The sequence below is a fragment of the Carassius auratus genome, unplaced genomic scaffold (genome assembly GCF_003368295.1).
Source record: "Carassius auratus strain Wakin unplaced genomic scaffold, ASM336829v1 scaf_tig00033961, whole genome shotgun sequence".
Lineage (NCBI taxonomy): Eukaryota > Metazoa > Chordata > Actinopteri > Cypriniformes > Cyprinidae > Carassius > Carassius auratus.
Window position 1 is genome coordinate 1 of NW_020526114.1, and position 13,989 is coordinate 13,989.

The 13,989-nt window shown below is 35.2% G+C and overlaps 1 pseudogene; it reads right to left on the reverse strand.

Annotated features, from left to right (window-relative positions):
- Positions 1 to 892: 892 nt before the first annotated feature.
- On the reverse strand, positions 893 to 13,578 carry LOC113081363 (sucrase-isomaltase, intestinal-like; annotated as a pseudogene).
- Between the last annotated feature and the right edge of the window lie 411 nt (positions 13,579 to 13,989).

Consider the following 13,989-nt stretch of genomic DNA (forward strand, 5'->3'; position numbering starts at 1 on the left):
TTTGCAGTCATGAGTCTTTGATGAATAGAAAGTTAAAAGTCATCCTTTGGGCCGACAATAAAGACAAGACCTTTTTTTTTTTTTTTTTTTTTTTGGAAATTAAAGCAGAGCACCAACATACTCTTTAAATGAGAGCGAAGATGAGCCAGGACATTTGAACACTTAAAAAGATGGCTAATATGACCAAAAAAAAAATGAAGGTGGGAAAGATTTCCCTAGTCAAAACCCTTGTTGAGAAGATCAAAGTTCAACTGATTTGCAAGTTAGATGTCGGGTGTCATTAAATTAATGCTTGCGAGATGAAAAACAACAGCAGTTTTTCTTCCCTGAACTTGTTCTAGCACCTTACAACTTTTTTCATACCACATGGTCCAGTAATTATCATAATCTTTCATGCAGCTGATGCATATGGATTTTGCAGAGCTGATTGAAGATTTGAATAAACCCAACACAGGCGTCTCTTGATGTATGTGCATCAAACTTTCTCAAAACGGGCCTTTTGCCATGTTCTCATGGGAAACTCTTTGAACCTTGAAGCAGTCTGAATCATCACATTCTTGATAAAATGCATGAAGCCACATTAGACTCTTCAAACAATTCATCACCCATTTTCACAATGGCCAGCAATCTATATTCAGTTCTAATTTCTTCATAAATGAGGTCGACGATCTCATTAGAAAGAGAGAAAAAGCGATGGGAAATGAAAAAAGTGAGGAAAAAGTCCCATCTTCCTCACATTTGTCCCAGAGGAGGTCATCCACATGGGCCCACAGGAAGTCATACAACAGTGTGTGTGTGTGTGTGTGTGTGTGTGTGTGTGTGTGTGTGTGCTGTGTGTGTGTGTGTGCGTGTGGTGTTGTGCAGGTGTGTGCGTGTGTGGGTGTTCACTCACAGGATCCAGCACAGGTGTAAATGAGTAGATATGATCCCCACATGAACTGTTTGTGTACTGCCCACGTTTCACTGTCAGAATAGAACCTACAGAGCAGGATAACAATTCTTATAAAGCAGTTCCTGAATGCTGATTGGTTAATACAGAATTCTAAACATGGCAAAACAAGAAAACATGTCAATACAACCCAAAATAAAACATGACAAAACAATAAAAGTCTGTTAAAAATGTTTGATTAGATTACATTACATTCAATTTTTTTTGAAAGAAGTATCTTATATTCATCAAGACCATATTTAATACTAAATATAGTAAAATAACTAATATTGTAAACCAATTTTACTATTTAAAATAACACTACATCGATGAAGTTTTATAAACATAAACAGAACCGTTTGTTGAGGCTGAAACTGTTGCACTGCTTGTGCTTCCGAACTCACTCGTGCATTAAGGGACGCACTACAGTCTCTCCGTTAACATGGGCCTTGTAGAACAAAGTGTAGAGGTACGGCAAGAGCGTGTATCTGATATTCAGGTAATGCCTTGAGGTGTTCACCAAGAGAGAGTCAAAGCCGTATGCTGCAGGGTCCTGGTCCTGTTAGAAAGGGACATAAAACCAGTCAGGGGGAGTAAGCTGAAGAGCAAAGACAGAAATGGATTTTACTGTGTGGATACTGATAATATGTTCATCATGGGCGGAGAGCCATCGGTCGTGGAGACTGCCGTGGAATGATTACTCTCTCACTAAAAGGTCAAATCTTATTCATCTTATTTCACCAAGAATATAATTTTCCATTCATCCTCATTTGCCCTCTCATACTCTCACTCCGGAGATCTGATTGCTTTCGCTCATGCCAATCTCACAATAATGATTAGAGAAATAAATCTTCTACAAATAGCATTTAAAGAGAGAGGACTCTTTGTAATTCAGAGCCTTGCCGTTGGGCTAGAAACACGTAGCACAGATGTTTTAAGAGGACGACGCTTCGTACACTTTGAGACTGAATGTTTATGAGTATTTAATTGGCAGTACGTACTGCAAAACCTTTTGCGTTGTGGTTACGGCTGAAGGGGTAGAATGCGCCCACTTGCATCCAACGAGTGCAAAGCTCCTCCGTCGAGTTGTCAAAGAACCCACAGATATCCGCGCCGATCTGCAAAATAACATAGTGAGATTTAGTGTCTCTCCATGGGAGGGACACAATTGCTCTTTATTATCTCAACAGTTTTCAAGGCAATAAGCAAGGCAATCAAATGAAGATTAAGCAGAGACTCCAGTATTTTATATATGAAAAAGACAGTAGTCTGACAAATTTCTCCCTGGAGTATCAGAAGAGATCTCATATTGTGCTCATATTTACCAAAATACCAACGTCTGCATTCTGCAATTAAAAGCATAACAAATTTTAAAAGCTTCTTTTCTATGTTCTTTATTATTTTTTATTGAAAGTCGTGACATTTGCCAAGAATGGTAACCCATACTCAAAATACAAATCACAACAAGCTTGGTGATCAGGTAATATTGTACAGCAATACATTTTTACATCGTCCGTCCCATGATAAATTCATTGGATCTGACTATTGAGTCAGCCAGTCAATGTTAACTCAATTCAACCTGAACACAGAGTCTGAATGCCCTTTTAATTTCTCATTGCATTTCATGGAAACTTAATCAAAACCAAAAGCTTTCCTCTGAATGCTCTTCATGTCTCTCAGTGGGGCTGTTGTGTTATGAAGACAGACTGGTGTCTACCATCAATTACCCATGTTGAAAAAGATGCTTTGTCTGGAGTCAAACCACTTACGTAAGGGATTCCGAAGAGGTTAAACTCCAGCATGCCGGGTATCGCCCACTTAATGTCATTCCAGCTGGCGCTGTTGTCGCCCAGCCAGTGCCCAGAGTATTTACCCACCCCAGGGAAGGAGGAGCGGGTAAGACCATGGAACGGCTTGTCCCAAACACTGCTTTTGATGCCCTGGAATCAGAAACACAATATTAGATGAACAGGGAGTGTTGGCACCACAATAAAACAATGGCACTGAAAAGACACAACGCCGTTGGGTGGCCTATGAAAGCACAACCACACAGGCAGGAGTTAAATGTGGGAGTTCAGCTGAATAGAGAGGGGGCGAAGAGGAACAAGAGTGGAACAAATCAATGATGCAGAAATTACAAGATGAGTAAAACAGATATGCTGTTGAAAATAAAAAGAGGGAAAAAGGAACGAGCATGATACAACTGAACGTTCTTTACCCCCCTTTGACTAGAACAAAATGCTATATGAAAATAGTTGCCATAACGTTAATAAAACATTAAGTCAAGGGTGATGCTGCTTGAGGCACCACTGCTGTGACTTACACCTGTCGTGTACTGTCTCACAATCAGCAAATTCATCATTTCAGAATTTGTTTTTGTTGTTAACGTCTTTCCTAATCATGTACTGCATTCACTAGGTATGAAAATTATTTATTTTTGCATTCAAATTATATAATATATATATATGAGAATGTTAACATATGACTATCCACTGACTTTCCATCTTCATTTATCATTTCGAAAAAAGCAGCATCATAAATATTCTGCATACAGAGTGTTGAAAAACCAACCCTTACTTGTCAGTGGCCAGGACCATAGAGTACCCATAGAGACTGTGGACATCATAGTGGTCCCCCCATTTGTGTTTAGCATCCATGCATAAGGTCTTACTGTACATCAGATCATCAAGGATACCTGCAGAGTTGAATGGAAATGTAGAGGATGGATGTATACAGATGCAGAGGAAACACTTAGCTGATATCCATCTGCTATAAATAAATCTAGATGTAGATGCATTTGAGACTCACGTGGGGTGAATGGAGGATAGTTGAGTTTGTTATCAGCGCAGCCTTTGATGCCTCCTTTCACGAAATTGGCCACCTCATTCATGTCCTTAGAAATAAAACAGCAGTTAGTTCAGTACTCCCTAATACAAGCGGCTAATTGGCTCAAGCTTAAAGCAAAACCATTTAGGGAAGCTTTAAAGTCAACATGAACTGGCATTTGAAACCATTATATACTTTTTATAATGTAATCAGAATATTTAGCAAGAAAAATTGTAGGGCGGGACTTGATTTAATCAATCAGGAATTGATTGGATGGTGTAAAATAAGTTTCTTCTTCGACACAGTTGCAGCTTTGGAACAATTCTGTATGTACTGTGAAAGCGCTATAGAAATTAATTTAAATCAAATTTAATAGGAGGTTGATTGTAAGCGAGGTTGAATATTGATTCCATGTTGACTTAAAAGCTTTTGTGGTTTATATTGTATTTTACACCAGATCTTTATAGAGCTTTGCTGTGTTTGAATATCGTGATTAACACATATAAATGCAGGGACATATATTTGGAGACTATATTTGAATAGTTTTCATGACCTTTCGTGACCTCTTCACCAAGTCATAAAACGATTAGGTTCAATATTTGCTCACGGGTAATGGTATCTGTGGATTACTTACAATCCAGAGAGCATCATGCTTGACTTCCTTGTGGAAACGCGAAATTTCATCAACCCACCAATCAATGCAATCCTGGTTAGTGTAGTCAGGAAACACGGTTTCCCCTGGCCAGACCTGTGACACAATAGAATGAATGAATGAAAAATAATACAAAAATATAATATGATATATAAAATAAAATATAATAAAAAGTGAAGAAAAATAATAAATACAAATATCTATCTATCAATCTATCTGTCTGTCTGTCTGTCTATCTATCTAGATTTAAAATATTAGTTATTTCTTTTGGTTATTTTGGGAAAATGCCCATGTTTCAAGGGATTAATTGAATAACATCACAATTTGTCACTGATGACATTTAGCACTGCAACATAACGGCCAGTCTACATGTTTCCTTTAATGTATGTCTTTTAGTTTTTAAGCCACTGGCATTTCCATTTCCCTCTTGAGTTCATTTCTGTTTTTCATCTCGCATGGCTCTGAGCTGCATGAAAGCGTGATATTAAACTCTAATGCCAAATCAATGCAAACAATGACCTGAAATAAACCATTTAAAAAAAGCAATTAGCATCTGCCTATGCTTAATCAGCTAAATAATCAAAAGTGATATTATTGCCATGTGATATGCGCCTCATTGCCCTGAGGGGTGACTGATACAGTACAGTATATGATCTAACTCAAGGTCACAGTAGGTAAATTAATGGTCTTTCTCATGGTAAGTCACATGTCAAATCCAGATGTTCTTCTTTCAGTCATTCCTTATTTGACGTCTCTTAACTTATTCTCCTTCATTCTAAATACCTATTCTATTTAACATATGTTTACACAGCACATTATTATTTCCTAAAATAAATGTGTTAATATAACTTAATCGTCTCCCAAAGTAGAACTGGGTAATTAATAACGTTTAATGTTTAAAAAGGTGGATGGGAATTGTAAGAAATGTAATGATTTTGGCTCTGATTCTAATTCAACTTAAGGACTCCAGTCTTTCAGTTGTTTTGAGCAAATAGCACCAATTCTCCATCTCTAAATAACTATTTATACTTTATATATTACAGAGTACCAATTCTCCATCATTTAATTAATCAGAAATATAATAAAATGTGTAATACTGTGAAATAATATTCGAAAATAAAAATAACTGTTTTCTGTTTAAATTTATTTGAAAATGTAATTTATTCCTGTAATGCAAAGCTGGATTTTTTGCATCATCGTTCCAGAAGTTTTCATATTATTTATTATTATTATTTGTTATTTTTTTTACAAAAATAAATTAGTCATTCATTCCCAGATCAATCCATTTTCACTCTGTGTATTTCAGCGAGCAAGGACAATGTATTGCAATACAGTATGTTATCTGTCTACATCTCTGTAAACATTTGGGTGTCCAACAAAAATAAATTAAATTAAATTATTAATTAAAACCAAATGCATGTAAATCATTTAGTTCAGTCATTTTTATGAAAAATCACCAGTTCTCAATTACAAACCCTAGTAACAAATAACCAACATAATGCCATGCTCATTAATGGATCTTTGGAGGATATTACCTCTCCCAGTAGAGGTGTTACCCCATCTGGTTCAGTGACCCAAACCTTAGCCGCATGTCCTCTCTCAAGTGCCTCATAGGGTCCGTTTATCCTTTGACCTGTGGATACGGCAGGATCCTACCAAGAAGAAAACATTTTAAGGTGGTCAACTCCACAAAATAAATTTTGGCAAAGGGCCAAAATTTATGACTCGAAACTCATTCAAAACTCAGAATTAACTTGCCAGCCTAAAAATCTCTGGACCTTAGCATAAATGAAACCGCAATCTCAATGGCTCACCAGTATGACAATGTATTTCTGCCCTTTATCATGCATGTAGTCAGCAAACTGAGGCAGCCCTGCAAATTTATCCGTATCATAGGTGAAGATCTTGTTGTTCTCCATGTAGTCAATATCAGTATAATGGACATCCTGTAACAAAAAAATAAAAATGCTGATTCAGCTTTCAGTCCTGGTAAAATCGACATGAAATCAAAGTTTCCTCTCATTGAATCCTGTCTCACTTTAAAGTATAATTTTGGAAGTTCTACTCTTACACAAAAAGGTTCTTTAAATCGGCATTTGATGGTTCCATGAAGAACCTTTAACATTCCATTGCACAAACTAAAAATAAAAAGTGTTCTTTAAGATAATTATTCTTCAAGAACTATTTCCTGAAAGGTTATTTGAGGAACCAAAAATGGTTCTTCTATTGGATTGCGATGAAAACCTGCTTTTGGAACCTTTGTTTTTAAGTGTAGATGGGTTGTTAATGTTCATATATTTCACTTTGACATTGCAATCTCGTCCTTTAGAGTCAGCACCTTCAGCTTTTATGATGGCTAATGCCTCTTTTGCATGCTAGATACACTGTTGGCTGTTTAGATTTTATTCTGGAAGATTTGACTTCCATCAACCATCAGCAGATGGTGAGATTCTCCTGCCAGTAATTTTGTAATGCTAATCAGGTGGAGATGCAATATCCTGACATGCTAATGCCCTCTTTGTTCAAATTACATCAAACATTGAGCTTCAGTCCATCTTTCGGCAATTAGAGTCCCAACATAAGGTGCTAAATGCTTCTAACTGCATGTATAGGTAAATGCACATATGTGGAGACATTATTCAGGCTTTGTTGCATGCTCTCGCCTGCAGCTTTGAAGTACTGGGTGGAAACAAGTTTTGTAGAACAAAGCGAGATCCCTCCTTCTGTTCCTGGCACTTACATACGGAATGCCGGCCTGTCGATTTCTCTCCACGACTTTCTTCACCTCCTCCAAGCTGCCGTAGTCCCAGCGAGAGAGCTGGAAGCCCAGAGACCAGTATGGAGGGATGAAAGGTCTGCCAATCAGCTGGAAGCACATAAAGCAATGTTGAACACGCTGAACATCACAGGACTCCCTCAGGCTACTCTGGGAGCCTCATTCGGAGCTATATGATTTTACTTCAACCTTCGGCAAGAGCTAATGTTAATTAGCATTGATGAAGAATAATAAATTCTAGTATTTTTTATTTTATTTCAAGAAATATATATCAATACATAACATTTGTGTAATGCATAAAATATATATTCTGATTGGAAAGTGATGAAATTACCAGAAAGATGAGCAATTTAACCTATTCATTTTTGTCCATGTACAAGTTTCACTGTGTCTTAGCATGAGTACTGTACACCATGCTGTATTAGACCATTTCCAAGGTATTTACAGATTTGCACACAAGTGTCACTGGTGTTTCAATTTCTATCCTCCTGCAACATCCACCTTCGTGAACTCATCCACCACTGCCTCCGGTGTTTCTCCAACCAGGATGTAGAAGTCCAGAACCCCTCCAATAGTCCGGAAAGTTATGGCCGGAGCAGGCTGGATTGTCACCTCTGCACACAGACATGAAAAAAAAAACAGCCAAAAACAACTTACATTGGTCTAATATGCTAAGCTTTAACAAAAAAAGCTATTCCAAACTCATGTGCACAGACATCACAAATCATGTTATTAAAGATTATGATTTCAGCCCACAGCAAAGCAAAAAAACCAAAACAAATGACACAATAAATCTACTCAAGAGAGATCTGTTTACCCATAGCATTGCTGTTCATGAGGAAAACTCCAAAGGTTTGGCCGCTCGTATCTTCCAGACATGTGAAATAGGGGTAATGGCCATACAGGTTATGTGTGCCCTGGGGTAGGAAAATACATTAAGGTTTGTAATGGCAAATTTCTACCTTTTAATCAGTTTATTAAGAAATGTATGACTCGTGATATTAATATACAAATTCCAGGATAATTCTACACAGAAAGTGACCCCACAAGTACTGCTATGTAAAAAATGTTAGATATAGAAAGAGGTATTTGGTCAATAAAAAATTTATATATAAGTAATGTCTATGAGTCAAATCAATTAGAAACAGCTCGTTAAAAGAAAAGTTCACCAAAAATTATGTTTCTGTAATCAATTATTAAAAAATAAAATAAAATAACGGGGGTAGCTGTGCTCCAAAACAACAACAAAAAAAATCACCATGAAAGTATTATAAAAAGTTCTCATGTGATATTTCAAGTTTTCTGACATAATTTATTAAGTTGTTATTGACTGTAAATCTTAATATTGACACTAGATCTTCTCAGAGAAATAGTAATGTTGTTCTAAATTATTCATTCATGAATCAAGCTGAACCAGTTCTTGAGTTGAATTCACTAACTCAATTATCCAGCTGCAGCAGTTCTCTGTGAATAATGACTTTAATTTCAGTCAAATTACTTTTCAAGATTTGGAATATGGTGCATGAGTAAAATGAACTACTTTTATGGTGCGTTAGGAATTTTTTTTTTTTTTTTTTTTTTTTTTGAAGCTTGACACTCTCAGTTCTACAGATTGGTCCAGAAAATTCTTCAAAAACCTGCCTAAACCTTGTATTCCACTGAAGCAAACAAGTCATACTGGTTTGGGATAGTGAAAATCTGAATGTTATGACTCACTCCATTGGGAAAAGCAGCTCTTGTGAAGATAGGCCAGGTCCTCCAGTTGGTGTCATGGCGGAAGGTCTGATGGACATGCTCTCCAAGTCCATAGATATTGTGAGATGGGAGTTTAGCCGAGAGCTGAAGGTACTGATCAGCAAAAACCAGTGGCCCCATGGTTGTGTCAAACCTGAGAACAAGAGAAGAAGAGATGGTGTAGTTTTACTAACAGTTCAGTTTGTGAGTGAATGTCATGGAACCTGTCATGAACATATGCACTGATCAATAGATTCACCCTTCAAGTATGTCTTCAAATACAGAGGGGTGAAAGGGGTGCATGAAATTGCACAACCAAACCACATGAAAACAGCAGAGTAAATGACAAATACTGATAGATGGGTCATCTAAAGATAATCTTCTGTAATCAAGAAAACAACTTCCCATTCTCAAAGCCTACACTGATAGCTAAGAATCATTCTGTGACGTGCACCTTTTTATCTAAAACTTTGCTTGGACTTTTAAAAAATAACATCATACTGATAATAATAATGAGCATATAATGAACATACACTACTTCTGAAATATAAATCCATACTGACACCTGTATATAAATCATGCATTCCTATGATTTAAACACATCATTATTAGGCTTTTAAGACTTTTTTATCAGATAAAAGATGAATCATTGATTGCTTTGCAAATTCACAAACAGACGTGACTTTGTAACGTTTACATACATTTCTGTTAAAACAATGAGTAAGTAGTCATTTCTAATTAGTAAGCACTCCAAAAAGTAAATCAGAGTACTTTTTATAAAATATAAAATTGTTGCAAGTTAAAAATTCTAATTTAGTGATTTAATTAAAATGTTGCAAATAGTATTTTGATGAGCTCTGTTGACATAATATTGTTGATCTTCATTAAATAATTTGTGTAATGTACATGCACCCAATATCCAGTGTCGCTCTGATTCATTTAATATTTATTTAAAAGGGTCACTGAAATGAATATACATTTCTTATGTAACACAGATGCAACATGCATGAAGCAGACCTGATAATCACTGTGACTTAAAAATGATCAAATTCAGCTCGAACAAAGCTAAGAACTAGGAATCAGGACTTTCTCTAAACCTGCCTGTAATTTTTTTTTAAAGTGCACAAAAACACACAAATGACGGCAGACAATAACAAAAGTAAAAATAAAAAAGAGAGAGAAAAAAAGATGCAATTTCCATCTCAGACTGAGAGACAAAGACCAGTTGCTTTACAAAAAGCTTGTTTGCATTGCTTCAGGCTTCGTTCAGACCTCGCAGGATTCCCTCATTCTATTCATGCCTATAATTTCTGTCAATATGATTGCTCTTCATTTAGTCAAAAAAAAAAAACACTTGTGCTGCATTGTTAGCATTGCACTGAGTTCACAAAGAGACAACATATGATCTGTGTGAGGAAGAGGAAGAGAAAAGACGAAAAGCTCCCCACTCACAGGAGTTTTTCAGGAGATGTTCTTCTCCAAACTTTCAGCCCAAAGGGTTTCTGGATCAGCTCCAATCTATATTTTAGGGGACCGTTGGGAGTGTCAGAAAGCGATTGCACATGCTTGTGAGGAACCTCAAACCTGGCTTTACTGGCATCAGTGATCTTTTAACAAAGAACATTGCACAGTGTTATAGATGTGTTTACACTGATACATCATCTCAGATATTTGCATCAATTTGAAAACAGACCTTAAATCGAAGACGGTTTTCTGTCTGCATTTCAGCGTAGAAGGTCAAATCTTTAATATCAGCTCCAAATAGAGATGGAGCATCCATTCTTGTCAGCTTAGCCTCAATATCTGTAGCAAAACAAACATTTTCAATAAGATCTTGGTGAACTGTTTGCTCTACTTGCTACATGGTGAATTACACATTTACATCTTCAGTGTCGATGGGATTTACTAAGTAAAAACAAAGAAATAATCATAGAAACTTGAAAGCAAACAACTATCCAAACGATTTGAGACATCATTTATGTTAGTTGTACAAACATTTACAAGTTGCATGAGAAGTTATTATGAGCATTAATAGTAAACAGACATGGCTCGAAATATGTCATTAAATAATTTTTGTTTTGTTTTGTTTTTTTGCCACAAAACCTGGGTGAGTAGGGTTTGTTTCAAACCATTTCCCCGTATAATAGCATCATGAAAAGAGATGGTTCCACTGATATAACCTTGGTAAAGGGTACAATGGTGATATCTCATGGCGATCCACTTCCAACTTTAAAATAATCTCTGAATAACTGGCTCATGACAAAAGAGGTAATACAAAGCCTTATCTAAAAGCCAATGATACGTATCATAATGTTTTATTATGCCATCATCTCGGTTCAGGCTGAACTCACGTGTACTGTCTGGCTTGCTTTCGCTGACCACGCTGTAGCCGTGGTTTTTAGAGAAGAAGCACCAGGGCACATTAGTCTCGTTCAGGGGGCTCCAGCAGCAAGCTCTTTCCAAACATTTTTGCTGTGATGACACATACAGTACAGTATGAAGATTTAGCAAAGCATGTTCGGAGTTGTATGGTATGCCATATCCACCACAGTTTACCCGGGAAGCTCCAGCATCCGGGAAAGAGTCCACTCTCTCTCCCTCTGGAATGCTGGGACATTCTGGGACAATGTCTGGATCAGATCCGGAATCTGAAAATGGGGACAATTGGACAAATATAGCAAATTACCATTTTTATACAGTTTAACATATATATTTTTAAGCAATTCCAAACCATTACAATTAAGTTTGTGGTCAATTAAAAACAGTTGTGTTGCTTCATATTTCGTGGAAATCATATTGCTGGAATATTTGATGAAAAAAAAAAACCTAAAGATTTTTTTTTTTTTTTTTTTGTGTTCGACAAGTTTTTAGTGTCAATTTTGATCAAGTTTATACATCCTAACCAAATTAAAGTATTAATAATTATTTATTACTATTACAAATTGCCTGGCAACTACATGTGATTTATTTAAGAGTAATGTATTTAACACATTACTTAACTTAACCTCAACCATTCCTTAACTGTTGTACAATCACTACACTAGCTCATTGCAAGAGTTCTTCAAACGTGCATAGTTCATAATCAGACAGAAGGTAATCTGTAATCATTGGCCACAATCATAAATCAAACACTACAACATTTCTCCAAAAAGCATGCTATATGTGATGTTTTCCAGAAATATGTTGGTTTGCTTTGTAACCTGATCTCCATCAGTATCCTGCACCCCTAAAACAAGGCTATCTCAGACCAAACAGACTCGCCCCACCCAAACCAGCTGTCCTAGGCGCTATATATATATATATATATATATATATATGAGTACTGTATATGATGCCATTTTCGCCATTTAAAGAACTTCTTTGTTGAACTGCTATTCTGTTATAGAACTCTGTTAAACATTAGACAGGTTATGCCTACTACTGATTAACATATTGAAATCACACTCATGTAAACATTGATATCAAACAGGAAGTTTTCAGTTGTCATAAAATCACAATTAATTGAAGATAAGGTTATTTTTTTTACTTCTTTTATGTTAGTAGATGATGTTATTTTTGACTTCTAAAGAACTTCTATACTGTAATTATTATATACTGTATATATATATATATATATATATATATATATATATATATATATATATATATATATATATTACTTATTTAGTATTTATTATTCATTAAAATCTTGTTTTCCTTCTTATATCAATATATATTTACTTGAAAAGCAAGATGACGCGATATATTAAGTCTTGTTTTCTAAAAATTATTTTTAAAACAAGAAGAAATATCTGAACAATTCTAAATGCAAACGGTAAACAAGATTATTTTTCTTACCCCAAATACTTTAAAAAAACAACAACATTTCAGTCTTCAGTGTCACTTTTATCACTTTTTAATTATTTCAATGCATCTTTGCTAATTAAAAGTATTATTATTTAAAATATATCAATCATTTAATAATTTAATAACTAAAAAATAATATAAAATTATATTTTACTAAAAACTAAAATGCTCTTGTATAAACACTCCAGGTGATTTAAGTATAAATACTATATTTTTAAGCAAAAACTCGAATAATGTTCAACACATTTTTCAGAAAACACTTAATATCTCAAGCCATTTTGTTTCTTTCGTAAATGTATCTTTATTTAAGAATGTTTAGGTATTTGTACTGGAAAATTACAAAAATGCTAAGTTATAAATATATTTACAAAAGTACTTTTCTATTCTTCTATTTTAGATTATTTTATTTTTTTTTACCTCTAAATAAAACAATATTAAAAAAAATAAAAATAAAAATATTTCTGTGTGTTTGTGCCTCTGTATGAGTGTGTGTAGCTGTTATTAGAGTAATTACTGGCGTCTGATCACCTACCATGTTTGATCGTCCCTGGCTCCCCAGTGGCCACTAAAACGACCATTGCAACGGCCACCACCATTACCAGAGCAAACATCACCATCAGGGACACTTCCAGCCCGGAGAAGCGCTGCTTTGCCATCTGATCAACACACACATCTTGTAATTCATCTCCCTGCACATTTTTGACATACATAGTACATCCTTGAGTATGCCCTTGAGTCTGTGTTTGAAATGCACATTAATGTTTAAAACATTTTTCACCTTTGCCATAGTTTATTTTACTGTCACTGAGTTAACCTTTTCTGAACACTCAGAAAAAAAGGGACAAAAAGCATTCACTGATTCATTTTGACAAACTGCAAAAACACATACACAGAAACAATATATATATATATATATATATATATATATATATATATATATATATATATATATATATATATATATATATATATAATAAAAAAAAAAAACATACCATTTATTTATTTCAAATTGTATTTGTCCTACCTTCACTGTAGTTGTTTTTTTTTTTTCTATTTCAGTCCTGTGTGCAGGTTGAAGTCAAAGCACAGTAAAGAGGATCAGAGCTGAACCGTCTGTTTTCCGTATGTACAGTAGCAATGAAATTAAAGTCCTGAGTGGGTGTGTTTGTGTTTTACACCTTTACAACCAGAACTTATGTCCCATCATGGTTTACCAAAGAAGCAGCG